We start from the raw sequence: 25,560 nt of genomic DNA, 5'->3' as shown, positions 1-25,560 counted from the left end.
AGACTAATGTTTCTCAGGGGTTTTCCCCTAAACATTGTATGAGAGAATACTTTCCTCTTAATTGTACTTTGACCTGCCCCCACAGTAAGGTGTAGGAAGTTCCTTCAAGCAACATCTCTTTAACTAACCAAAATACTAAGAACAAGACTGTCATGGATAATTGAAATCCATTGAGAACCTATAAATTTATTTATTTATTTTTCTCATTCTTTTTCTATTACTCTATTGAGATATAATTCACATGCCATACAATTCACACCTTTAAGGTGTACACTCCAATGTTTTTTAGTATATCCAGAGTTGTGCACGTGTCACCACAACCAATTTTAGAACATTTTCATCACTCCAAAAGGAACCCACACCCACCCTGCATCCACTAGCAATCACTCCAATTCCCTATAACCACTCTCACCACCAGGCCCTAGCCAACCACCAACAATTTATTTTCTGTCTCCTTGGATTTGCCTATTTTGTACATTTCATGTAAATGGAATGGTATAACACGTGGTCCTTCGTGACTGACTTCTTTCACTTAGCATGATGTTCTCAAGGTTCATCCATGTTGCAGTAATTTCATTCGTGGGAATCCATTCCATGGCAATAAAAGCATTTGTGCTTCAGGACAGATGCTTATTGTAGAAATTTTCATAGCCATTAAAAAAAGAAAAAAGAAGAGAAAGAAAAAAGAAAAACTGGAAATGGTGAGGACGCTCATGAACAGGAATGGAATACACACACCATGGAATATTATGCAATAGCAGAAGGATGCATGGGTGCCATGCCAGTTGCATCGGAGACAATTGCTTAAGCTAGAAAAGGGAAGATACAGAAGAATGCATATTATATTCTAACCCAATTTTCGATATATAAACTAATTTAAAAATTACTCTTGATTTAGGCCTTATGCCTGAAACTGAGAAGACCTAAACTGGGTTCAAAGATGGCAGAATGAAACCCTTGAATGCTGTTAGTCCTACTCACAAGCTCCATTGAACCTAAAAAGTATATGAGAACAGCCCAGACAAAGAGAACATCTGAAAGAGGGTGGTTTTTTGTGGTCACCTACTTTTCTTCCTGCAGAGGGCTCCAGCCAGGTGAGGAGGTTGCATTCCTGGGCTTTTGTTTTCTACCCCCATAAAGGCCTGCCAGCATCTGCTTATACCACACACACATCAGTCAGCAATCTTGCTCCTCCACAAGCCCTGTCTGCCAGGGTCACTGCTCAGGGCCTGGGAGCTGAAACTTGCTGGTCCACACTGAGGGAGCTCCCTTTTTGGTGCCTGAATCTCAGGTTGTGTGACTTCCTGCATTTGCAGGATCCAGGCCTTTACCATTTATATCCACTTAGGAGCTTTCTGTGGGCAGGCCTGGCTATGGCTTCACCCAGTATGTGTGTAGATGGAGAAAGATATGGACACACACCAGGTTGTAACCATGGGCTCTGGGAGCAAGTAGGTCGGGGGTAGAAACCTGGTGGTAAAGGAAAGACAAGAAAGGGAAGGGGGTGTTAATAATAAAAGAAAAAGAAAAAACAAAGAGGAACCACATACAATTGCATTTATGCATCTGGATAAAATTCTACATATTTTAAGACATATATAAAGAAATTAAAAGGACAAAGAAAATATATATGCTACTTGGCTAATTTTAAAAGGATTAACACAGAAAATGCCAGCTACCTGACTGCAAGAAGAACTCTACTCTTCCTTCCTGTTTTCCATATCTCACCCCCGGGAAGGGTTTTGTGTGGAGGACTGTGAGCTCACAGGCTGCCATTTGGCTCCCTCCGTGTTCCCTTAATGCAGCTTCCTAGAGCGTATTAGCCACCTTCCTATAAAATTCTACCATGAATAATTGAAATTAAGCATTTCCAGTCAAAATAAGGCAACACAATGATACAGTGCCCTCATTTTTTCCTGTTTCTTATATCTTCTCTAGTCAACAAAAAATCATCATTTACAGTAAATTGAATTTCCCAGTTTTATTGCTGAATTTGCCAGGTTCCAGTAAATTGATTGTTAAGTAAAAGCAACAATGAACTGCAGGGAAATCTCGAGCATATGTGTCTGAAGAAGAATTGTTAGCTCTTATTCCAAAACTTCTTGATTAATTGAGGTGAGAAATTCCAGGCTTGTATGAGTGGCTCAAAAACCATCAGAGTGTATGATAACATCACAAACCCCAATCTTTCTAGCATTCTTCTCTGGCATTCTCAAATGTTGAGCTTCTATCCTAGATGTCTTACCTCATTGTGGTAGGTGAAACGGTGCTCTCCCAAAAGGTATGTCCACTCAGAAACTACGAAGGTGACTTTATTTGGATAAAGATTCTTTGCAGATACAATTAAGTTAAGGATCTCTAGATAAGGTCATCCTGGATTAGGATAGGCCCTAAATCCAATGACAAGTGTCCCTAGAAGAGAAGGGAAGGAGAAACACAGATAAAGGTGCTGTGAAGATAGAAGCAGATATTAGAGTGAAGTGTCTACAAGCCAAAGAACTCCAAGCATTGCCAACAACTAGCAGAAGCTAAGAGAGAGGCATGGATTCTACCTTAGAGCCTCTAGAGGGAACCAACCCTGTGAACTTGATTTAAGATTTCTGGCCTCCAAACGGTGAGGAAATTAATTTCTGTTGTTTTAAGTCACTGTGTTTGTAGTAAGTTGTTACAGCAGCCCTAGAAAACGAATACACTCAGGGTCTAAATATGGCTGTTGCACCGCAAACATGACATCCGACACCATTATATTCAATGCAGAAAGAGAAGAGGACAAGGCAGAATTTTATTTTTTATTAGTGGAACTTTACTCCGCTTTCTTCTTATTAGCCAGGTCATGTGGTCATCACTGGCTGCAAGAGAATTTAGGAAAGTGAATATTTGGCAAAAAGGAGTAACAGGAGTTTGAAAATGTAGGGGAGTGTGGGGGAGAGGGGAGGGAATTTTTAGTTATCAACAATGGCTATTGTCATTTAATGAGTGTGGACCAGAGATCCTAAAAGCCTTTTAATAAGCATCTGTTGAGACACACTGGAGATCAATTATGAGTTATTCCTGCAGGCTCAAACCTGCCTGTCCTGTTAACAAGAAACGGGAGGGAGGCGGGCAGGAGGGGAGGTGGATGGGTGGGCAACTGACAGCGACTGCTACAATGTGAGAACGGTGTACTGGGAGAACCTATACATTTAACATTGTGTTTTGATTTTTAAACTATTTCCTTCACGCTTTGAATCAAGAGAGTTTAAAAGGAGGACACTTTATTTTAATTTTCTCATCCATTTTTGGTGCACAACTTCTATTGGAGATGTCCGTAAACTCCAAAATGCCTAAAAGTTGTGCAGCAAAAAGTGAAAGAGACATAAAGAACATGAGCAATCTAGAAAAAAAAGCATTGAGCTTCTGGTTAATGACATCAGCTTGATCAGAGAAATTAACCTAATTTGAAATAGCTTAGAAATTAGTTTTTTTTAACCTACCAAGCTATATTGTTTAGAGCTGTGTTCTGGACTTATACAGGAAGGTTTCACCTGTATCAATAAACAGTTGCTTTGGTTAAAATGAATAGGTAAATGAATTGCTTACTAGTGGGAAAAGTTTAAACAGGGAAAATGAAAGTTGAAAGCACTTCCTTTGGTGTATGCAGCCCTATACTGACCCAAAATACACTGTGAAATGTTTTATTTAGATTCTACCTACTGAAGAATAGTAAATTTTTTGCCTTTTATTAGTGGAATTCCAACCTGGAAATTTCCTCCCATTCAACTCCACTAAACCAAATCCTAAGAAACCAAATCCACTTCTACCTTTAAGGCATTTTCTTAATTCCTATATGACATGATGCAGAAGTCAGTAAAGTCTATGTTGGAATGAACTTTAGTAGTCACTCAATATAATTAAGGCTTCATTAATTGATTGATATTCATTATTTGTGTACATTCCCAATGATTGAGGCCTTTTGACTTTACAAAGCAGTCCCTATCATTTTTGAATGCTTGAATGTAAGCTGAAACTTGTCTCCCTGTTAGTTGTCTGTTTTGGCCTTGGTTTTGCCTTCTGGAGAACCACACAATAAATCACATGTGTTTTTCCCCAGTAGTCTTTCAAATATTTGAAGATAGTTATATTCTCTCCAGATATTCCCCTCTTTAAATTAAGCAACCTCAGTTCCTGGAGCCTTGCCTCATATCATATATTTTTTAGGTGCCCCATCATTCCTAATTGCTCTTCTCTATATGGAGCTGTTTGTGAATGTTTCTTTTAAAATGAGGGACAATCAACTGAAAAGAGCAAATGTGTCTGATCAAGGTAGAGGATAGTAGAACTTCCTTGTTTTAGATGCTTTTTCTTAATGCAGTTTGTCTCAATTATCTTGCTTAACATCTATGGTATACTAGCTCATATTGAATTTATAACATTTTGAAATAAATTATTTCCCACCTTAGGTATTTATTGCCCATCCTGTACTTCTGCAACTGATTTTTGTAAACATAAATGTAAGACCTACTGTTGGGCCCTGCCAAACTTATTCTTGTTCCATTTGTATGTTGAGTCTTTTGAGATCTTTGAAATCTTGGTTAATATATATGCTTTAATTATTCCTCCCAGATTGTTTTCATCTAAAAATTCAATAAACATGGATTTAATTAATATATTGTGAACAGGGTAGGTACATATTCCTAAGCCATGATACTAGAAACATCTCTGACTTCTGAATATTTGTTACTCTAGCATAGATTATACCATACAATCTATGCTTTCTTATATCCATTCACTGAATAAAAAAGTGCCTACTACACTTTTTTAGTTTTAGTTTTAGTTTTAGTTTTTTAGTTTGAGTGCCTACTACATGCCAGGTATGGTTCTGGATACTGGAGCTATAACAGTAAATAAAAAAGATAAAATCACTACCCCTTTGGGGAAAAGCAAAATGAGCAAGTAAGCAAATTATATGATTTCCTACAGTGGTATAAGAAAAATAAAGCACAGCAGGAGGATAGAGGAGATAGAGAGTGATTTGAGGATGCTATTTTATTTATTTATCTATTTTAACATCTTTATTGGAGTATAATTGCTTTACAATGGTGTGCTAGTTTCTGCTTTATAACAAAGTAAATCAGCTATACATATACATATATCCCCATATCCCCTCCCTCTTGTGTCTCCCTCCAACCCCTCTAGGTAGACACAAAACACCGAGCTGATCTCCCTGTGCTATGTGGCTGCTTCCCACTAGCTATCTATTTTACTTTTGGTAGTGTATACATGTCCATGCCACTCTCTCACTTCATCCCAGCTTACACTTCACTCTCCCCATGTCCTCAAGTCCATTCTCTACATCTGCGTCTTTATTCCTGTCCTGCCCCTAGGTTCTTCAGAACCTTTTTTTTTTTTTTAGATTGCATATATATGTGTTAGCATACAGTATTTGTTTTTCTCTTTCTGACTTACTTCACTCCGTATGACAGACTCTAGGTCCATCCACCTCACTACAAGTAACTCAATTTCATTTCTTTTTATGGCTGAGTGATAGTCCATTGTATATATGTACCACTTCTTCTTTATCCATTCATCGGTTGATGGCACTTAGGTTGCTTCCATGTCCTGGCTATTGTAAACAGAGCTGCAATGGACATTGTGGTACATGACTCTTTTTGAATTATGGTTTTCTCAGGGTATATGCCCAGTAGTGGGATTGCTGGGTTGTATGGTAGTTCTATTTGTAGTTTTTTAAGGAACCTCCATACTGTTCTCCATAGTGGCTGTATCAATTTACATTCCCACCAACAGTGCAAGAGGGTTCCCTTTTCTCCACACCCTCTCCAGAATTTATTGTTTATAGAGTTTTTGATGATGGCTATTCTGACTGGTGTGAGATGATACCTCATTGTAGTTTTGATTTGCATTTCTCTAATGATTAGTGATGTTGTGTATCCTTTCATGTGTTTGTTGGCAATCTGTATATCTTCTTTGGAGAAATGTCTATTTAGGGCTTCTGCCCATTTTTGGATTGGGTTGTTTGTTTTTTTGGTGTTGAGCTGCATGAGCTGCTTGAAATTTGGAGATTAATCATTTGTCAGTTGCTTCATTTGAAAATATTTTCTCCCATTCTGAGGGCTGTCTTTTCATCTCATTTATGGTTTCCTTTGCTGTGTAAAAGCTTTTAAGTTTCATTAGGTCCCATTTGTTGATTTTTGTTTTTATTTCCATTTCTCTAGGAGGTGGGTCAAAAAGGATCTTTCTGTGAGTTATGTCATAGAGGGGATGCCATTTTAAATAGATTGGTCCCTGATGACACATCTGAGGAGGTAAATTTTAGAAGACAATCTGAGTGGAGAAGTGTGCTATGTGGAGATCTGAGAAAAGAGTTTTCAAAGAAGGCAGAAGTGTAACATCTATAAAGAGGGAACAGGCTTTCCAGAAAGAGGGGAGTGGAGTAAAGGCAAAGGCCAGTGTAACATAGTGAACTAGGGCAGAAAAAAATGGTGGAAAATAACCATAACAAGGATTTAGAACTTTATCGTTAATCTAATGGGAAGCATTTGGAGAGCTTTAATCTGGGGAATGATATGATCTGATTCAACTTTGTGAAGACTATTTTAACTGATGATAAAAATAAGTATCAATATTAAAGAAGGACAATATAAGATGATAGGAAATCATGTACGATGCTTTTGTGTTGGTTCGATCTAGAAGTGACTGGTGTAGTAGTAATGGTGGAAGTGAGGAGTGCTCATCTTTGGAGCGTATTTTTGAAGATACAGCGTACTGGTGGCTTGAATATGGAGTGTGAAGGGAAAAGAAGAATGATCAATAGATGAATTTAATTACCTCTTTTCGTACTCTGGTTTCATATATGTCTTCTCGTCATTTGGGCTATAAATTTTTCAAGGGTAGGGAAGCTGCCCTTCTTTTTCTCTCAGATCACCTCAGTTCAAGGTATGCAGTAGGTACTTAATGAATATGTTAATCCATCATAGGTTGGTGATCTCTGAATTCTCCACTTTCACCCTTATCATTCCTTCTTTGAAATGTCTCAACTTCAATTATTTCTCTTTATTTATGCTCTTAACATCCTGATCTCACCCCAAGTCATCTAGAACCTGGATTACTACTACAGTTATCTAACAGACCTCTCTCACTACAGCCTATCCCCAATCTGATTCAAACTGCAAATTGATGACTGACCAACCACTTGAAAAATTTTCTTTCAGTCATTCGTTCAAAAAGTGCTTACTGATTTCTCTACTTTGTGTCCAGGACTCTTCTAGATGCCAGGTATATAATAATAAAACAGACAGAAAAGCCCACTTTCATGGACCTTACATTTTCAATAACTAAAAATATAGAGTATATTAGTAATAAGTGTTATAAGGAAATATTAAAAGTGAAGGGGTATAGGTATGTATAGGGAGTGTTGAGAGGATCACAATTTGAAATATGGTTACTGTGCAACCTCCTTAAATTTTAAAGAAGTTACTTTTTAATCTGCAAACCATAAATGCTGGAGAGGGTCTGGAGAAAAGGGAACCCTCTTTCACTGTTGGTGGGAATGTAAGTTGATACAGCCACTATGGAGAACAGTATAGAGTTTCCTTAAAAAACTAAAAATAGAACTACCATGCGACCCAGCAATCCTACTACTGGTCATACAGCCTGAGAACACCATAATTCAAAAAGAGTCATGTACCACAATGTTACATTGCAGCTCTATTTACGATTGCCAGGACATGGAAGCAATCTACGTGTCCATCGACAGATGAATGGGTGAAGAAGATGTGGCACATATATACAATGGAATATTACTCAGCTATAAAAGGAAATGAAATTGAGTTATTTGTAGTGAGGTGGATGGACCTAGAGTCTGTCATACAGAGTGAAGTAAGTCAGAAAGAGGAAAACAAATACCATATGCTAACACACACATATATATAGAATCTAAAAAAAAAAAGAAAGTGGTTCTGAAGAACCTAGGGACAGGACAGGAATAAAGACGCAGATGTAGAGAATGGACTTGAGGACATGGGGAGGGTGAAGTCTAAGCTGGGACCAAGTGAGAGAGTGGCATGGACTTATATATACTACCAAATGTAAAATAGACAGCTAGTGGGAAGCAACCACATAGCACAGGGAGAGCAGCTCGGTGCTTTGTGACCACCTGGAGGGGTGGGATAGGGAGGGAGGGTGGGAGACGCAAGAGGGAAGAGATGGGGGTATATGTATATGTATAGCTAATTCACTTTGTTATGAAGCAGAAACTAACACACCATTGTAAAGCAATTATTCTCTGATAAAGGTGTTTTAAAAATTTTTTTTAAAGATATAAATGGTCTGCAAAAAGATCAGCTGTGCTATTCTTTGGAATGGCATTCTTTCCTTCAGAAGAATTCAGGAAAAGAATAAAAATTAGCTGGTCAGTGAATTAAATCCATAGGATTGATTTCATAAGCATGGGGTTTGTATGAAAATATATCCAAGAGGTTTTCTCTTGTAACAATTTGACACTATAAACAGTTAGTTAAGACAAAAAGAATCAGCTAGAATATTATTTTCTCATGTGGGAAAAACATATCTGTTACTTGTTATTTAAGATATTTCCAATGAGTTGTATTTTCCTATTTGTCCTCTGGGGCATCAACAAGCTTATTTCCTCAGTATGTTAAGACTGCCAAAAAAAAGGAGCCATTCTGGGAACATTAAAAAAAATTAAAGAAGTTACTTTTTAAAGAAGTTACGTAAAATTAATATACTTTAAAGAGGTTACATTTGAGGAGAGATGTGAATCAAATGAAGAACTGCGTCCTACAAAGTTCAGAGGGAGCAATAGTGCAAGGGCCCTGATGTGGTCATGAATTTAACTTGTTTGAGAAATGGAGAAAAGGCTGGTGTGATTGGAAAGTTAGTTAGTGGCAGAGTGGCAGGAAGTGAGGTGAGAGAGATGGGAAGGGGCTAATTTGTATTTTGTAGTATATGTGAGTGGAAGCCATTGAATAATCTGGAGCTGGGCATGATCTGACTTTTGTTTAAAAAAAACACTCAAGCTGCTCTATAAATAATCGACTAGAGAGTTCTGATGTACCCTGCCCTAAGGCCTTTGGTGGCTTTTTAAAAAATCAAAGTTCTCTGCCTACTTTCAAAGGCTTTTAGTATCAGTCTGTCCTATCTCCCACTAGTCCTCAACATACACCCTCTATTCGTTAGGCTGATTTCATCATGGACCTCCTCACAGTTTTTATATATATATATATATATATATATATACTTTTGCCCATTTCTTCCCCTTTAAGACAGTGTTTTCCATCCTCTCTTATCCACCATTCAAGAAATAGCTCAAATTTCAATTACAACATACAATGTTTCCCAACTCTCCTCACCTCACTGATGTTTTCAGTCATTAATGATGTAACTCTTGTCTGTAGTTCATGACTACATGACTGAGCACATGATCATGTACTTTATTATATTGTTGTGAAAGTTTAATGTGTGCTAGTCACATCTTCCGAATGATATTATAAGTTCTATAATAGCAGAGGACCAATGAATTCTACATCTCTCATGGCATCCAGCATATTTTGGGAGTGTATCAAGTGTGTTAACTGATGTAACATATGGCTTGAGGGGTTTTTTCCTGTAATGGTGTAATGGTGATTACTCAAGTAACTTCCAGCAGAACAGATATTAAGGTTAGGTGAACAGAAGCAATAATTTAAATTTCTTCAGTCGCCAGAGTCAACTGGAGACAAAAAACAGTACACTCACTCTTATCGACAAATTCTAAAGGCTCAGTGGACACCTTCTTGATTTCAGTAACACTGAATATACATTTGTCAATTGAACACTGACAACAAAAAAACTATATTTCTGTATGTTATCATCTGATTTTGGCAGCGTGCAACAATTCTGCTGCAAGCGAATCTCAAGTCGGAAGACCAGGCAGCACCTGCTCAAATGGCTGGCATATAACTACTATAGTCACAGGGATGCTGGGCGTTCACTTCTACTCAGGAAGGGAGAGGTACAGAGAGGCCTGGCTTTGGATGCAGCTGATATGTGCTGGGAAGAGGCAGCCCCACTGCAGGCAGCTATTTCTCCTCCCCCCTCCCCACTCTTGGGTTCTGGGCTGAGGCCAGGGACTGTCCGGAGCTGATCTCGGCTCCCATTGGCCGCTGTCTTTTGTGACGTCACGATCATGATGAGAATTGATGATCGGACACGCTGATTTCATTGTCTGAGGAGGCAGTGGAGACCCAGGAAAAATCTCGCTGAATACGCCTGCCCCAGCCCTGGCTTGATCTGGGATCCTCTGATCCCTCCCGTCACTGCACCACGCCCGAGGTAAGCACCCAGCATGGGTAGGTGTGAAGGGCGAAGGAGGGCGAGCAAGGCACCGATCTAATGCTCTGCCCAGTGGGGGGCACGGAGGTTCAGAGGCCTAAAGAGGCTGCCAACAAACTGGTGCGGCTTTGGGGGAGCCAACTGCCTCTATCCTCCGAGTGAAGCCTGGCGGCAGCGTGAGATTAAAAACGAGATGAGGATAGGGATACAGTAGACACTGGCAGAGAACGAAGGACCTTGCTCCGAGAGAGTGCGACGTTTGGGACGCGCTTCTGGCCCCTGAGTAGGAGAAAGTGGCGCCTCTGCCTCCGAAGAAAGGAGGGGGAGTGAATTCTAACACTTCTAGATTTCACTGGACTGCAGATTTCTCACAGCCCTGCTCAAACGCGCTGGAGGTGCTGCGCCTGCGCAATAACAACCTCTGCGGGGAGGTGGGGGTGGTAGGGCGGAGTTCGTGGCAAGGAGTACAGGCGTGGAGTTTGCGTTTGCGCATGCGCCTTTTCCGTTTCGCTAGAGGGGGTTGGGCTGAGGTCTGTCTGGGCAGAATATGCGAAGGGTTGGTAAGTTGGCCTTGTGATGTTTCAAGCGCTAGTTGATGGAAAGAATCTGCCAGTTACTTTGAATCTGGCCTAATGAGCATATGCAGCCCCAGAGTGGGCCTGAAAAATGTAAGAAGGCAAATTCTTAATCTACAGTTATCAGGTTTAGAATAATGGAAAGAAGTCAGGAGTTTGGAATAGAAATTACTGAGATGAAAAACCATTTGGAGAATAGAAACACTAATTATTCAAGTGAATCCAACTTTTAGTCTTCAAGGAACTCTGATTTGGCGTGCCGCTCAGTGATTTTTGAAACAAATTCTTTGGAGAGACTCAGAGTAAGAAATTTTCCTTTCTTGTCTTTTTTTTTTTTTTTCCTTCTTGGAAAGGTTTCTTTTAAAGCTTTGGTCTCGGTTTCAGGTTTGGCGCTAAGTCCTTCCTTCTTCCTCTGTGTCTCTGTTAGAACCACCAAGGCCAAATCCTATTTTGAGAGATCCTGTATGACTCCCCTTCATTGGGAGGGGCTATATCACTCGGCAACCATGAGGAACATCCTGCCTGTCTGTCCTTGGTGGAGAAATTGTATAGTAGTGTTAATACTTCTGCTCCACTGTCTGATCATGAACTCCTATTTTACAGAGCAATCTGGATTTTTCTCCATTTCTCATAGTTAAGGGATTATCAAGTTCTGGTGAGTTTTCCTTTGAAAGCCTCTCCTACCATTTTCCCCTTATTTTACAGTCTAGACTCTCATTACCACCCATCCAGTCATTCCAGGAGCCTCCTAGCCAGCCTTCTAATTCATCCTGTCAGACTAACGGCTTGATCACTTCCTTCATCAAGTCATTTTTCTCCACCAAAATACTATTGGCTTCTTATTTTCTATTGTTCCAAGCCCAGTTACACTTGGATTGCAAAGAGCTTTGTAATCTGACTTTATTATACCACAGGAACCTTATCTTAGTTTATTTCTCAGTGCACAACTCTCCCTAATGTCGCCAGAACAATCTACCTCCAGAGCTTTGCTCCTTGTATCACTACCACTCCCTTCACCTAAGATGCACTCTCTTTGCCTATTCACGTCTTACCCACTTTGGAAGCTCAACTTAAGTTGCACCTCTCTGTAAGTACCTTCCAAGTCTAATCCAACCATTATTAAGCTCACCTTTTCTAGAACTCCTACATCAGTTCTTATATTTGTCACTTTCTTATAGCCTGCCTTATACTGTCTTCTTATTTTTAAATTTTATTGTGTGTGTGTGTATGTATGTGTGTGTTAGACTAGACTCCTCAACTGGATTTTAAACCTGTTCTTAAGAGTTGGGACCATACCATCTACTATATACTTCTTTATCCAAAGCATCTGGATGACTATTTGAAATATCTACAGCGATATATGGTCTTTGTTTTCCAATTTCTTGGGAAACAAAGTAATATAGTTATCGAAAGAACTGTATATATGTGAAAAATTATTCATCATTAGTCAAGCAAGGGACCCTTCAGTGACTGAATAAACCTCAATATGATTCAAAGAAAATGCAATACAGAAAAACAGACATCTCTATATATTGGGTAGCCTGCAAATATGTTCTGTCCTGATAAATAAGACCAAGAGAACATTATCCCAGAAGTGGTTCTGTGTGTAATTTTCTCAGTTTGAAAAATACTAAGACATTTTCCATTGTCTATATTTCTCTTTGATAACATTTCATTATGCATCTTCTCTTAAATCCACTAATTATTCACTCTTTTTATTACAGGATGTCTTGTGTTTGCTGCTTTACATTGACTGTCACTGATAGTTTTCATCTTGAATCAGAGCTAATCATTGTGATGGCTGCCATAATTGCTATTTTATAATATATCAGTTGTCACTTCCCTACCCCTTGGGCTTCAAACTGCATTGTTCCATGGAGCTCAGTTTTATTTGAAAGAAAGTGAATGTGGTTTAATACAGAGGCTTTCTACAGATTTCACTTGGACTGCTGCTTCACTTTGAGCCACCATCCCAATATCCCATCAATGTTTGAGGTTTAGGAACATGGATGAAAAGCAGTCCAAAAGGGTATTATATTCTGTAAATTTGAAAGCTATTGTCATAGCCTATTGTAAGTAAACTATGAATATTTTAAATATATATATTTAATTAATTCTGCTTTTAAAATTGTATTCCCAGAGGGAATTATATTTTTATGTAGTGTAATCCCCAACAAGGTAAAAATATTTGAATTGTTGATTTTGATTTTACAGTGGAGTCAGTTAGCTAAACATGAAATTGGTGGTGTCTTATACTTGCACTGAGTACACTCTATCTAGGCATAGTGATTTGGAAGTAAACAGTGAAAATTCTAGAGACATATATTCTGCATACAAAGGGGACTGGAGAGGCTAGTGTATTCAGATACTGTCACTGACTGAGACCTTTCTAGACTGCATAAAATTTCAAGACAATAAACTGAAACTTGTCTGTGCAAATGGAATTATCCTTGTGCCAACTAGTAGCAAAATTGCCTGGATTAACCAGAGATCTAAGTACATGGCAACTGAACAATTGGCATTATATTGTCAATCAAATACTATACATCTGACATCTGTAAAGAAATCTACAACAGCAGAGCTGTCTTACCTTCTTGATCTCCTGTTGTTTTACATGAGACTTATGTCCAATTAGGTTGATCCTTAGAATCTTTAAATGTGTTATTTGTTAGAGTGGCAAAAATTGAGGAAAACATTTTCTTAGCCTCTCTTCCCTTGGGATTGGGGGAAATTTATTTTATGGTTCTTAAAACAGCCATGGAAACATGTGACTTACATGCCCTGGGTAGGCACTTTTCTCAGGTAGACAAGCATGGTGCTTGTCCAGGGTCATACAAGTAGTGAGTGTCAGAGCCAGTACTTCAAAGCAAGTGTCATTCTAGAGGCTTCATTCTTAACTACTAGGTTATAGGCTGGAGAGCTAGAATGAGGCCCTTCTTCATTTGTTTTCAAAAATTGTGTTTGTCTGTGTGTAAAATTTCTCCCTGACTTACTCTCTTTATGAGTCTGTAATGCCTATGACATTTTCCTTTCTCTCTCAGTGGAAATGAAAATTTTAAACAGATAGAATGACTTTTAAGAGAAAGGGATCCTTGTTTTGACTCCAGTGCCTTCGGTGGCAGAAGGCTTGTAGACCCATACACTACTTTTTCTATTGTCAAGTACCAAGCAATGGTGAAAGTGTTTCTTCATTGGGTTTTGTGAAAGGATAGATCATAACTTTTCTCCAACACTAATATATTGCTTTAATATATTTCTTTATATATTATACTTTCTTACTTGGTTAGCTTGGTCTACCTACAGTGTGCTTCATGGATGAAATAGCTATGCCATTTAGGAAAGTAATTATCCCAGACCCATTCTCCAAATAGCTTTGCCCTTTCATAGACCAATCATTTATTGTGTTGAAATCTCCTCAACAGAGAAACAATTGGAAGAGATCTGAGGAATTGTAAAATGTGGAAGAAGAAATATATTCTACATTAATGGGAAGTATTACATTAGGTATAGAATGCTCAGACTTTACTCATCCCCACTATTCTAAGACAACATGAAGTTATTTTTGAATATGTATGTAAGTTATTAAAATAATCAGTCAAGCATTTTAATTAGAACCTAGAGGCTCACTTTTATCACCAATGAATGCTTAAGAGATGCTAAAGGTCATTTTTGTTTTTGTTTCTCCCTTTTTGCAATTAGTAGTACTTAATGTAGAGAAAGACTACTTTTGAACTCAGTATTGGTTGTGATTTGGAGCCAGTTTACTTATCTGGTAGGGTTTGGTGCATCTGTGTCTATTAAATCCTTGCAATTCAAAGTGTGTTCCATGGAGTAGCAGTATGGGCATCACCTGGGGACTTCTTAGAAACTGCAGAATCTCTGGCTCCACCCAAGACCTACTGAATCAGAATCTGCATTTTAATAAGATCCCTGGGTGATTCATATGCACATAAGAGTCTGAGAAACACTGATACAAAGTGAAATATGAATTCTTGTACAACTTAAAATTTTTAAGAGCTGGTAGTTATAGAAATCTCTGAATTTCCTTTTGTCCATTTTCACATGTGTAAAGTAATATGTAATCAAAGTATTATCTGGCTAATATACATCAGTTTTGCTCCATTCTGGAGTCAACGTTGTCTCTTTGAGAAGATAGCTACACCTATGTGATGGGTAAAATTGTTAAGAGTGACTGAACCCACTTATTTTGTTGATAGTAATGACCTTACCATTAAAATGATATTTATCCTAATTACTTGACATGTCAACAGTGTTACAGAAGAGTATAGATTTATTGGGGTCACTGTTGCTAATACCTTCAAGAGGAACTGTATTAGTTTTCTATTTGCTCCTGTAATAAATTACCACAAACACATGGCTTTAAACAACACATGTATTATGTGTATTATGTTACAGATCTGAAAGAGGTCTCACAGGGTGAAAATCAAAGTGTCTTCAGGGCTTTCCTTTCTGGAAGCTCTAGGGAAGAATCTGTTTCCTTTTCTAGCTTCTAGAGGCTATCCACATTCCTTGGCATGTGGCCCTCTTTCATCTTCAAAGTCAGCAATGTCTGATCACATCTTTCACATTGCATCACTGTGACACTTACTCTTCTGCCTCCATCTTCCACATTTAAAGATAATTGTGATTACACTGGGCCCACTAAAATAATCTAGGATAATCTCTTTATTTTAAGGTCAACTGATTAGCAGCCTTAATTCCTCCTTCAACCTTCATTCACTTTTCCCGTGGACTCTAACATATTCACAGGTTCCAGGAATGAGGATATAGATACCTCGGGGTGCAGCGGGGTAAGGGTCAGCACAGGAATTGATGGCCTTTTTGGCTGATAAAGGAAGCCAGCCTCTAATCTTGTTATTGGGATAAGTAATTGGTTAGTGTTCAGGGAGAATGCCATCTAAACATGAAGATGGCCACTTACAAGAGAGGCCTACAACCCATCCTTCCCTCATTGTCCTCAGAAGGAACCAACCCTACCAACACCTTGATCTCAGACTTCTAGTCTTTAGAACTGCAAGACAATAAATTTCTGTTTAAGCCACCATGTTTTTGGTACTTTGTTATAGCAGCTGTAGCAAACTAATATAGTCAGGGTAGTCCTTTAGTTGATATTTAAGTTGATATCATCCTCAAAAGCACTTATTTATTAAGTTTGTGTTCTTTAATAGTCTAGGTGTTGGATAAAGTGAATTAGGCATCAAAGAGTTTATAATACACATTAGACATTTTTCATAAAACAAGTTCTGAAATACATCACATCTCTGGCCCTCAGTTTATTCAACCATGAAATGAAGGCATGATCTTCATAATACCTAAGGATATCCCTAGCTTTAAAATTCTATGATTTTATTTATTAATTAAATTTTAAGAAGTTATTAAATCCATATATTAATAAAAAGTATTAAGTACAGGCAAAATTGTGTTAATGTTCTCTTCAGGAAACAGTATTTTAATAACTACCATCCCTGCCATTCATCACCCACTTCCTAACCTTCAACTTTAAAAAGAAGTAATAAAGATATTATTGAGAAACACCTTTGTTCTTTTGACTCTCTTGACTCCTTTGAAATTGGTTTAAGACTTAGGTTCAGAACACAGTAAATTAATAGCTCTCTATATGCAAATATATGCTTAATAAATAAAATTTTAAGTGACTAAATTAAAATATCTTTGGTAATTCACTTATATATTGGCTGCTTTTGAGAGCAGTGACTTGGAGAAGAAAGGGTTATTTTGCAAAAAGTGTTTCTCCGACTTCTCACTACTGCAAAGTATATTGAAGCAATACGTGTTCTGACAATTCACAAGTGAAGCTATTGTTTCCAAATAGCCTTGAGAATATTTTTGCAAATGGTTATCTGGTTACCTGAATTAAATATTAGTGGTAAAATAACAATTGCTGAATATGGTCATGATTAAACCTTGGATAGTATAGTCCATGTGTTCAGATCTGGTCTGATTAACACCAGTGAATAGCATTGTGACGAAATACACAGAAGCACATTTGTTATGTAACAATATCTCATTTTGTGCTCATATCCAAGTGAAACTCATGACTAGGCAGGAGAAATGCCGTGCTGGCAAAAACATTAGAGGTCACTGTTTATCCCATTCTTCAAACATATATACATCTATGATTTGGTAATAACGTATGTTTTCTATCTTAATGTCATAGGCTTAACATAGGGTGGTGTCTCTAAAAATTGAGGTCTGCAGACCCCTAGGGGTCCAAGGACGTGTTCTCAGAGGTCTGCAAGTTTTATGAAAATTTTTAAATTTGAGGGTTTTATTTCACTGATAACCTTGAAAAGAAAACCTCACAATCTGCATGTGTTCACTTACACACAGAGCCTTTCCTCCAGGTATAATGATAAAACTTCTCTTTTATAGTCATAAATCACAATTAAAATACATTTGATGGAATGAGTTGAGTACCTTAAGGCAGAGTTCCTCAGACAGAGACCCAAAGGTGGATTTGGACAATATAGGAAAGATTTTGTTTTTGATTTTGTTTTCTTCTTTTAAAGGAAGAAGAAAGATAAGACTTTACCTATGACTATCAGATTTTAGTTGCAATCCATGAGGCTTTTAAACCATTAAGCAGTACTTAGTCTATTAAAATTATTTGTAGGGATAAATTTATGCTTCCACTATTTGATGAATTAGATATGTGTGTGTGTTTGTTCAACACTATACATGTGTGTAATTATATACTGTTACCTACTTACCACCAGATGGGGTGCTTTGAGAAATCTTTGTCCAACCCCCAAAGAACAGGATGTATACTTTTTCCCCCAAAATTTTTGCAATAAAATCAGGAATGGAAAGTATGAGAGTCAAACAGTCCATCTCTTTGCTTCTAGGTAAAACTACCCTTAAATCTTAACATATACTATGTAAATCTAACTCATAAAACACCAAAAGAATATCTAGTTTAAGTGAATAAATATGGCTTTAACATTTTAAAAACAAATTTTAGTTACCAATGGAAATTCTTGCTGGGAGTGAGAGAAGAGGTAGGATAGAGTAGGAGAGAGTTGTGTGGATGATAGAAAAAATTAAGAGAGAACAAATAAGGATAAATTCACAGTATGGTGAAATTAAAGAGACATATTATTTTGATATAATGAGTAATTTATTAACAATCACTTTTGCAATGTACAGCTATGAGAAATTTTATAAAGCTACCCTCAATAGTAAATTAAAATGCAACCTATATTTAAAGGTATTAGAATGTTAATTGCAGGATGTTAGGGGTCAGTGCTTATGGCAGTGGAATCACTATCATGAACTAGTGAAAGATAGAAATGATTTGCTTGCATGATTTGCTTGGGGCTAGAAATGTAAAACAGAAATAGAATTCAGTCACAAATATATATGGATCAAGGTAGTATTTAACTCATCAGGAGATGCTATATATCACTGGTCATTAATTGTCATTTATTCTGTTTGAGTGTATGCATGTGGGATTGTATGAAAGCAGAGCTAAAGACAACAGGAAATCAATTATCCGATTGAGGCCCTGTTTATGCTTCTGTTGTCCAACTGATTATCTGTTTGAAGTTGATCTTTCTTATTTTGTTATGAGTTTTGACATCTGAGTGTTTGATAAGGTATTTGTAGTTTAAAGGTATTTTATTATTTTAACATTACCACTTTGTGATAAAAGCAAGTGTCATTAAAAGCTAACAAATTATTATAATTGATGAAAAAATCTAAGATTAGTATATCTACTTGCCAGTGATTGTTTTTGAACAAACATTCATCATCTTTGAATTTAGACATTAGACATGTGGCTATAGAGATATATGTCACTGTAGATATATCTTTTCATCTATTTATATGAAAACTTTATACATAATATTATCTTGGAATTTGTGCCCCTGTCATTATGAATATATATTTAGCTTTCATGTAGCTGGAAAATATGAACGTTAATTATATAGAATTCTTAAGTGTTTTTTAAAGTGAGGTCAGTGTACAATTTCTTTGTGCCCTGAGAAAGTTTTCTGGGTTGTAGTTAAAATTTCCTGTTTCATGTTTCCACCTAAGTGATAAAGGCCAATTATACCTCTAAAATGGAAGATAAGAGATGTGTGCAATGCATTTCAGTAGTTATAGCCCAATGAACAAATAATGAATATCCTTTTATAGTATTTGAATAGATGCAATGCCTGTTACTTGACTTTATGCTTAGAAGATGTTGAAATTTATTTTTTGCAATATCTGCAAATTCTGGCAAGTTCATTATAAAATAACTAAATAGAGCTGCTGTTTGTAAAGATGAGGATCATTAAATGTAAATGATACATTAAAGTGACAGCTTCTGAAAACAGATTTACCATAAATTCTTTTTTTTTAATAAAGTTATTTATTTATTGGCTGTGTTGGGTCTTTGTTGCTGTGTGCGAGCTTTCTCTAGTTGCAGCAGTCAGGGGCTACTCTTTGTTGCACTGCGCAGGCTTCTCATTGCGGTGGCTTCTCTTGTTGTGGAGCACAGGCTTTAGGTGCACGGGCTTCAGTATTTGTGGCACGTGGGCTCAGTAGTTGTGGTTAGAAGGCTCTAGAGCACAGGCTCAGTATTTGTGGCACACAGGGTTACTTGCTCCGCGGCATGTAGGGTCTTCCCAGACCAGGGCTCGAGCCCGTGTCCCCTGCATTGGCAGGCAGATTCTTAACCACTGAGCCACCAGGGAAGTCCACCATAGCAATTATTTTACATGTATTCAAATTTCATTAAATTCAAAGTGTCAGTTCATTATTTTATATTTAATCAAGCGTTTGCTAAATATTACATTAAAAAATTATGCAGAGGCACCTACATACATGGACACCATGCCCATTGGTGTTGTGCTTAAGTTTTTCATTCTCCAAAACTTTAAAAGATCAAACTCTCATTACATAGAAGAGGGTCAGGATCTGTCTTCCTTTTGCCATGAGAATATATTAATGTATGTTTCCTTTATTTGAGGTTTATATACACATGATGTGGGACTGGTTTGGTATATGTTAAATTAATTATTACTATTAGGAATGACAAGTTGGTTACATAAATGTTTACAATTAACAAAAATAACTTTTGCATAGCACATTATAGTTTACCAAGTATTTTAATTAAGATAATTCATCATGTGAAGAAGAGTAGGACAGATTTTATAACTTTATTTTCCAGATGAAACTAAGGCCCAAAAGGTCAATTATCTTTGCTAAGGTCACAAAACTAGCAAGTAGTGAAGCTTAATAGGAACAGAGATGTCCTCACTCCTAACATAGTGTTCCCACTCCACCACTCCAAAAGGCCACCTGAACTTCTGCTTACGGCTATGATGAAGTAACAAGAACAGGGTTTACTCTCTCATCTTAAATATCTAAAAACAAACAAAAAAAACCCAGCAAAAATATGTATGAAACAGTGGATTTTGGACATTTGACAAAAAGTAGCACAGGACCACGATGTTTTGAGAGAAGGGAAACAAATAAGATAAGCCCTGTGAATGTCCCAACTCACTGCCTGGAGAAAGTATCCAGACCACAACCAAGGGAAAGGGAACCAAACAGCCTGGAAGTCTCTCTGAGTTGAGGAGACAGAATTCAGAGTTCACAGAGGACAGGGTGACTAGAATTTGAGGTATAGAGTACTGGAGGGGAGAACGCTCACAGGAGAAAACTGCACATAGATAGAGCTCTGGAGACTTGTAGAGGGGCCCCTTGAATCTTTGGCTGAATACTGATCAACGCCAGTGTGTTGCAGATGGGGAAAGAACCACTAGAAATGATCAGGCAAGCAATCCTCAGAGCTCACATAAGACGAGGAATAGTTTAGGTTTTCAACCACCAGGCTGGAAAACTATATTTCATGGAATATCTACGAAGGTCCTCAGAAAGGTATTACTTTAGTAATGAGACAAATTAGCCCTAGACTAAAGGAAATTTTGGATTTGCCTAACAAAGCAAACCTCAGATGAATCAATTTCCAAGTAATTTAAATATATCCCAGAACAAAGTTCCAAAATATTTAAAGAATATAAAAACATCCAGTATCCAAGAGCATCATTAGCAATATCTGCCATTAAATGAAAAACTACAGAAAGTATGCAAAGAAACAAGAAAATACAGCTCATAATTTGGTGAAGAAATAATTTAAAAAAACAGAATGAACAATAATAGAGTTTAGAATTAGTAGAGAATGTAAAAGCAGCTATTAAAACTGTATTCTCTATGTTCAGGAAGGTAGAGGAAAGCACAAGCCTGATGAGGAAAGAAATGGAAGATTTATTAAAAGATCCAAATTGAAATTCTAGAGACAAAAGTAAAACTATGGGAAAAAAAAGTGAATGGACCAACAATGAGCTGTGGGACAATATCACTCAATGTAATATACATGTTTTTTGAGTCCCAGAAGGTGAAGAAAATTATTTTTAATTAACAGTTGAAATTTTTCCAAATTTGATGAAAACTATGAACCCACATAGGCAAGAAGCTTAACAACTTCTGAGAAGAAGAAAGCTAAAGGAAATGGCTCCAAGGCATCTCCTAATCTAACTGCCCAAATCCAGAGAAAAAAAGCTTAAAAGTATCCAGGGCAAAAAATATCACCTTTATGTACAATCACTTTTGGGGAACAAACATTAGAATGACAGGAGGCCTCTTGTTGAAAACAATGCAAGTCAGAAGACCATGGAATGACATGTTTAAAGCACTGAAAGATTAAAAAAAATCTGTTAACCTAGAATTCTATATCAAAATATCAAAGCAAAACAAAGGTTTTCTTACTCATTCCAAAGAAAAACAAAATGCACTGACAGCAGAAACACACTACCAAAAATGTTCAAGGAAATCTTTCAGGCAGAAGGAAAATGATACCAAATTGAAATTAATTTTTCTTCATTATTATGTTTTTGTTTTGAATGTAACCTGTAGAGAATTAAAGAAAATGAAGGGCATTACTACAGTAAAGCTCCTTGCATTTGCACCTAAAAAAAGAACTTTGGACCTACACAATGGAAGTAAAAAATATGTAGGTAAATATGTATGATTTTTAATTTTTGAAAATCACTTTCAATGATAACTGTTTAATTTTTTTAAATAACCATTTGTTGGAGGTTTTATAACATATGTAAAAGCAAAATGTATGACAACAATAGCACAAAAGACAGTAGAACAGAACTACAGGTATACTATTGTAAGATTCTTCTATTATATGTGAAGTAGTATATATAATATTATGATAAATTAACTTGATAATAAATTAAAGGTGTATACCATGGTCACTAAAACAACCATTAAAATAACATGACAAAGAGGGATGAGCTAACCAAGAAGATAAAATAGAATTATAAATAATGTTTAATTAAAATCAAAATAGAAAAAAGGAAAAAAAAGGAACAAAAAACATATGAGGCAAATAGAAAACAAATAGATTGTATCTAAGCCCAACCATATCAATAATTATATTAATTTCAAAATGGTCTAAACATACCAGTTAAAAGGCAGGTACTGTCACATTAGACTTTAACTCATCTATAAATGTCTACAACTAACCCACCTAAGTATAAAGAAATAGATAGGTTAAACATAAGTAAATGAAAAAATATATACAATGAATCTAAATAAAGTTGACTATATTCATATCAGATAAAGAAGATTTCAGAGAAAAAAATATCAGCAGTAAAGAACATCATTCATATTGATAAGGGGATCAATTAATTAAGAGAACATAAAAATCCTAAATATTTATGTACCTAATATCAGAGCTCCAAAATATATGAATCAAAAACTGTTAAAAGAGACATGAGAAACAGACTAGTATACAATTAGAAATGTTAACAGCTTCTCTCAGTAATTGCTAAAATAAGTAGAGAGAAAATTAATAACTGTTTAAGACTTGAACAACACTTTCAACCAACTCAACCTAATTGAATCCACCCAAAGAGAGCAGAGTACACATTATTCCCAGAAGCACATAGAAAATTGATCAACATGGACCATATTTTGGGCCATAAAACAAACCATCAAAAGTTAAAAAGTTGAAGTCATATGAGGGATGTTCTCTGATCATAAAGGAATTAAACTAAAAATCAATAAATCAAAGATATCTGGGAAATCCCCAAATAGTTGGAAAGTAAACAACACAGTTGTAGGTAACCAATGGGTCAAAGGAGAGCCCACAAGAGAAATTAGAAAGCACTGTATGATCAGTGAAAATGAAATTGCAATATATCAATATATGTGGAATACAGTTAAATCAGCACTTAAAGTTCATTTAGAGCATTAAAAACTTGTAGTAGAAAAGTAGAAAGCTTGAAAATCTGTTTCTTGAGCTTCACTTTAACAAACGATAACTAGAAGAGCAAATTAAGCCCAAAGCAAGCAGAAAAAAGTAAATAATGAGAGCAGAAATAAATGAAACAGAAAACAGTAACAGATACAAACTACTATATATAAAACAGACAAGCAACAAGGATATACTGTATAGCACAGGGAATTAGACCCAGTATCTTGTAATAACTTATAATGGAATATAAGCTGCAAAAATTCCTGAATCACTATGCTGTACACCTGAAACTAACACAATATAGTAAATCAACTATACTTCAATTTAAAAAAATAGAGAAATGCAATGAAACCAAAACATGGATATTTGAGAAAAGGCTGTACACAAAAAAGAGAGAAGACACAAATTACCAATATCAGGAATGAGAGAAAGGATATCACTACAGACTGTACAGACATTTAAAAATATACTACTGGACTATTAACTTTACACCTATAAATAAACAACTTAAAGTAAATGTATATATTCTTTGAAAGACAGAAATCATCAAAGCTTGTTTGAGAAGAAATACAATAACTGAGCACTTTATTAAAGAACTTGAATTTGTGATTAAAAATCTTTCTTTTAAGAAATCTCCAAGCCCAAATTACTACACTAGTGAATTCTACAAAACACTTAAGAAAGATAAAAATTTACAGGTTCGAGATCCCTTGAAACAAGTTAAACTCAAAGGAAATCATGCCCAGACACATTATAATCAAATTGCTAAAAATCAAAGATATAGTGTTGAAAAAAGCTGGAGAAAAACAAAATACATAGGGAAACAAAGATTTGGAAATGACCATGGATTTCTCATGACAAAACATGGAAAACAAAGTCAGTGGAAAAACCACTTCAAAAATATGGAAAGAAATGTAGACCAAAAGCCAATGAATTAAAACATTACAAAGACATATTAAAATAATAAAAAAGAAGTTGGAGAAAGGGGAACAGCAAAACAAAAAATCAGAAGGACAAACAGAAAACAACTAATAAAATGGTGCACCCAAATCCATCCATATTAGTAATTACGTTAAATGTAAGTGATCTAAACACACTAACTGTCATACTGTCATACACATACTGTCATATTGGGTTTTTAAAGCCCAACTGTATTCTACTTATAGGAAATCTACTTTATATGTAAAGACATAAATTAAAATAAAATGAAAGAAAATTATATACTATGACAGGTTATTCAAAACAAAGCTGAAGTATATTCATTAGTGTCAGACAAATTAAAATACAGAAAAAGGAATCGTATGAGGAATAAAGAAGGGGTATTACATAATGAATAAAGGATCAATTCACCAAAAATATGTAACAATATTAGTTGAATATGCATCTAACAACAGATCTTCAAAATACATAAAGCAAAACTGATACAATTAAAAGTAGAAATAGACAAGTGCACAATTATACTTGGGGACTTCACCTTTCCTCTTTCAGTAATTAATAGAATAAGTCAGGAAATCAGTAAAGATACAGAAGATCTGAACAACACTATTAAGCAACGTGACCTAATTGACATTATTAGAACTATCTGCCTAACAATAGCCAAAGATACATTCCTTTCAAATGTTCATGGAACATTCTTTAAAAGAAACCATATTCTGCCTGTGCCATAAACTTTAAAAAATTTAAAACAGTTGAAATAATATAAAGTATATTCTCTATTCATAACCACACTAAACTAGAAATCGATAACAAAGATATCTGGAAAATACTTAAATATTTTAAACAATAAAGAGGAAAATTAATATTTTGAACTGAATGACAATTAAAACACACCCTGTGTCATGATAGTTTTTATTTGCATTTCCCTGATAATTAATGATGCTAAGCATCTTTCAAATACCTGTTGACCATTTGTTTGTCTTTTCAGAGAAATGTCTGTTCAAGCCCTTTGCCCATTTTTAATTGAATAATTAGTTATTTTGCTATTGAGTTTTAGGTGTTTCTTATATATTTTGGAAAGTAACCCTAATCAGATATATGGTTTCAAATATTTTCTTTCATTCTGTAGGTTGCCTTTTTTTTTTTTTACTCTAGTTGGTTGTTGACTGTCCTTTGCTTTGCAGAATATTTTTAATATGATGTAGTCCCACTTGTCCATTTTTGCTTTTGTTGCCTGTGCTTTTGGTGACGTATCCAAGAAATTGTTGCCAAGACCAAAGTCCAGAAGCTTTTTTTGTATGATTTCTTCTAGGAGTTTTACAGTTTTGGGTCTTATGTTTAAGTCTTCATTTTGAGTTGACTTTTTGGTGTATGGTGTTCACACCTGTTGGGAGGCCTATTATTAAAAAAACAAAAGATAAAAAG

At 36.1% G+C, this 25,560-nt stretch overlaps 1 protein-coding gene across 1 annotated transcript in view; it reads left to right on the top strand.

Moving 5' to 3' along the window:
• The first annotated feature begins 10,191 nt into the window (after positions 1-10,191).
• The window catches only part of HDX (highly divergent homeobox), a 177,094-nt gene continuing 161,725 nt past the window's right edge, over positions 10,192-25,560 (top strand). Inside the window, exon 1 of the mRNA XM_033404037.2 lies at positions 10,192-10,329. The gene's annotated coding sequence lies outside the window, so the exon portion shown is untranslated. The remainder of the gene's footprint in view (positions 10,330-25,560) is intronic.

The sequence above is a fragment of the Orcinus orca genome, chromosome X (genome assembly GCF_937001465.1).
Source record: "Orcinus orca chromosome X, mOrcOrc1.1, whole genome shotgun sequence".
NCBI lineage: Eukaryota > Metazoa > Chordata > Mammalia > Artiodactyla > Delphinidae > Orcinus > Orcinus orca.
This window is presented reverse-complemented; position numbering and strand designations above follow the sequence as displayed.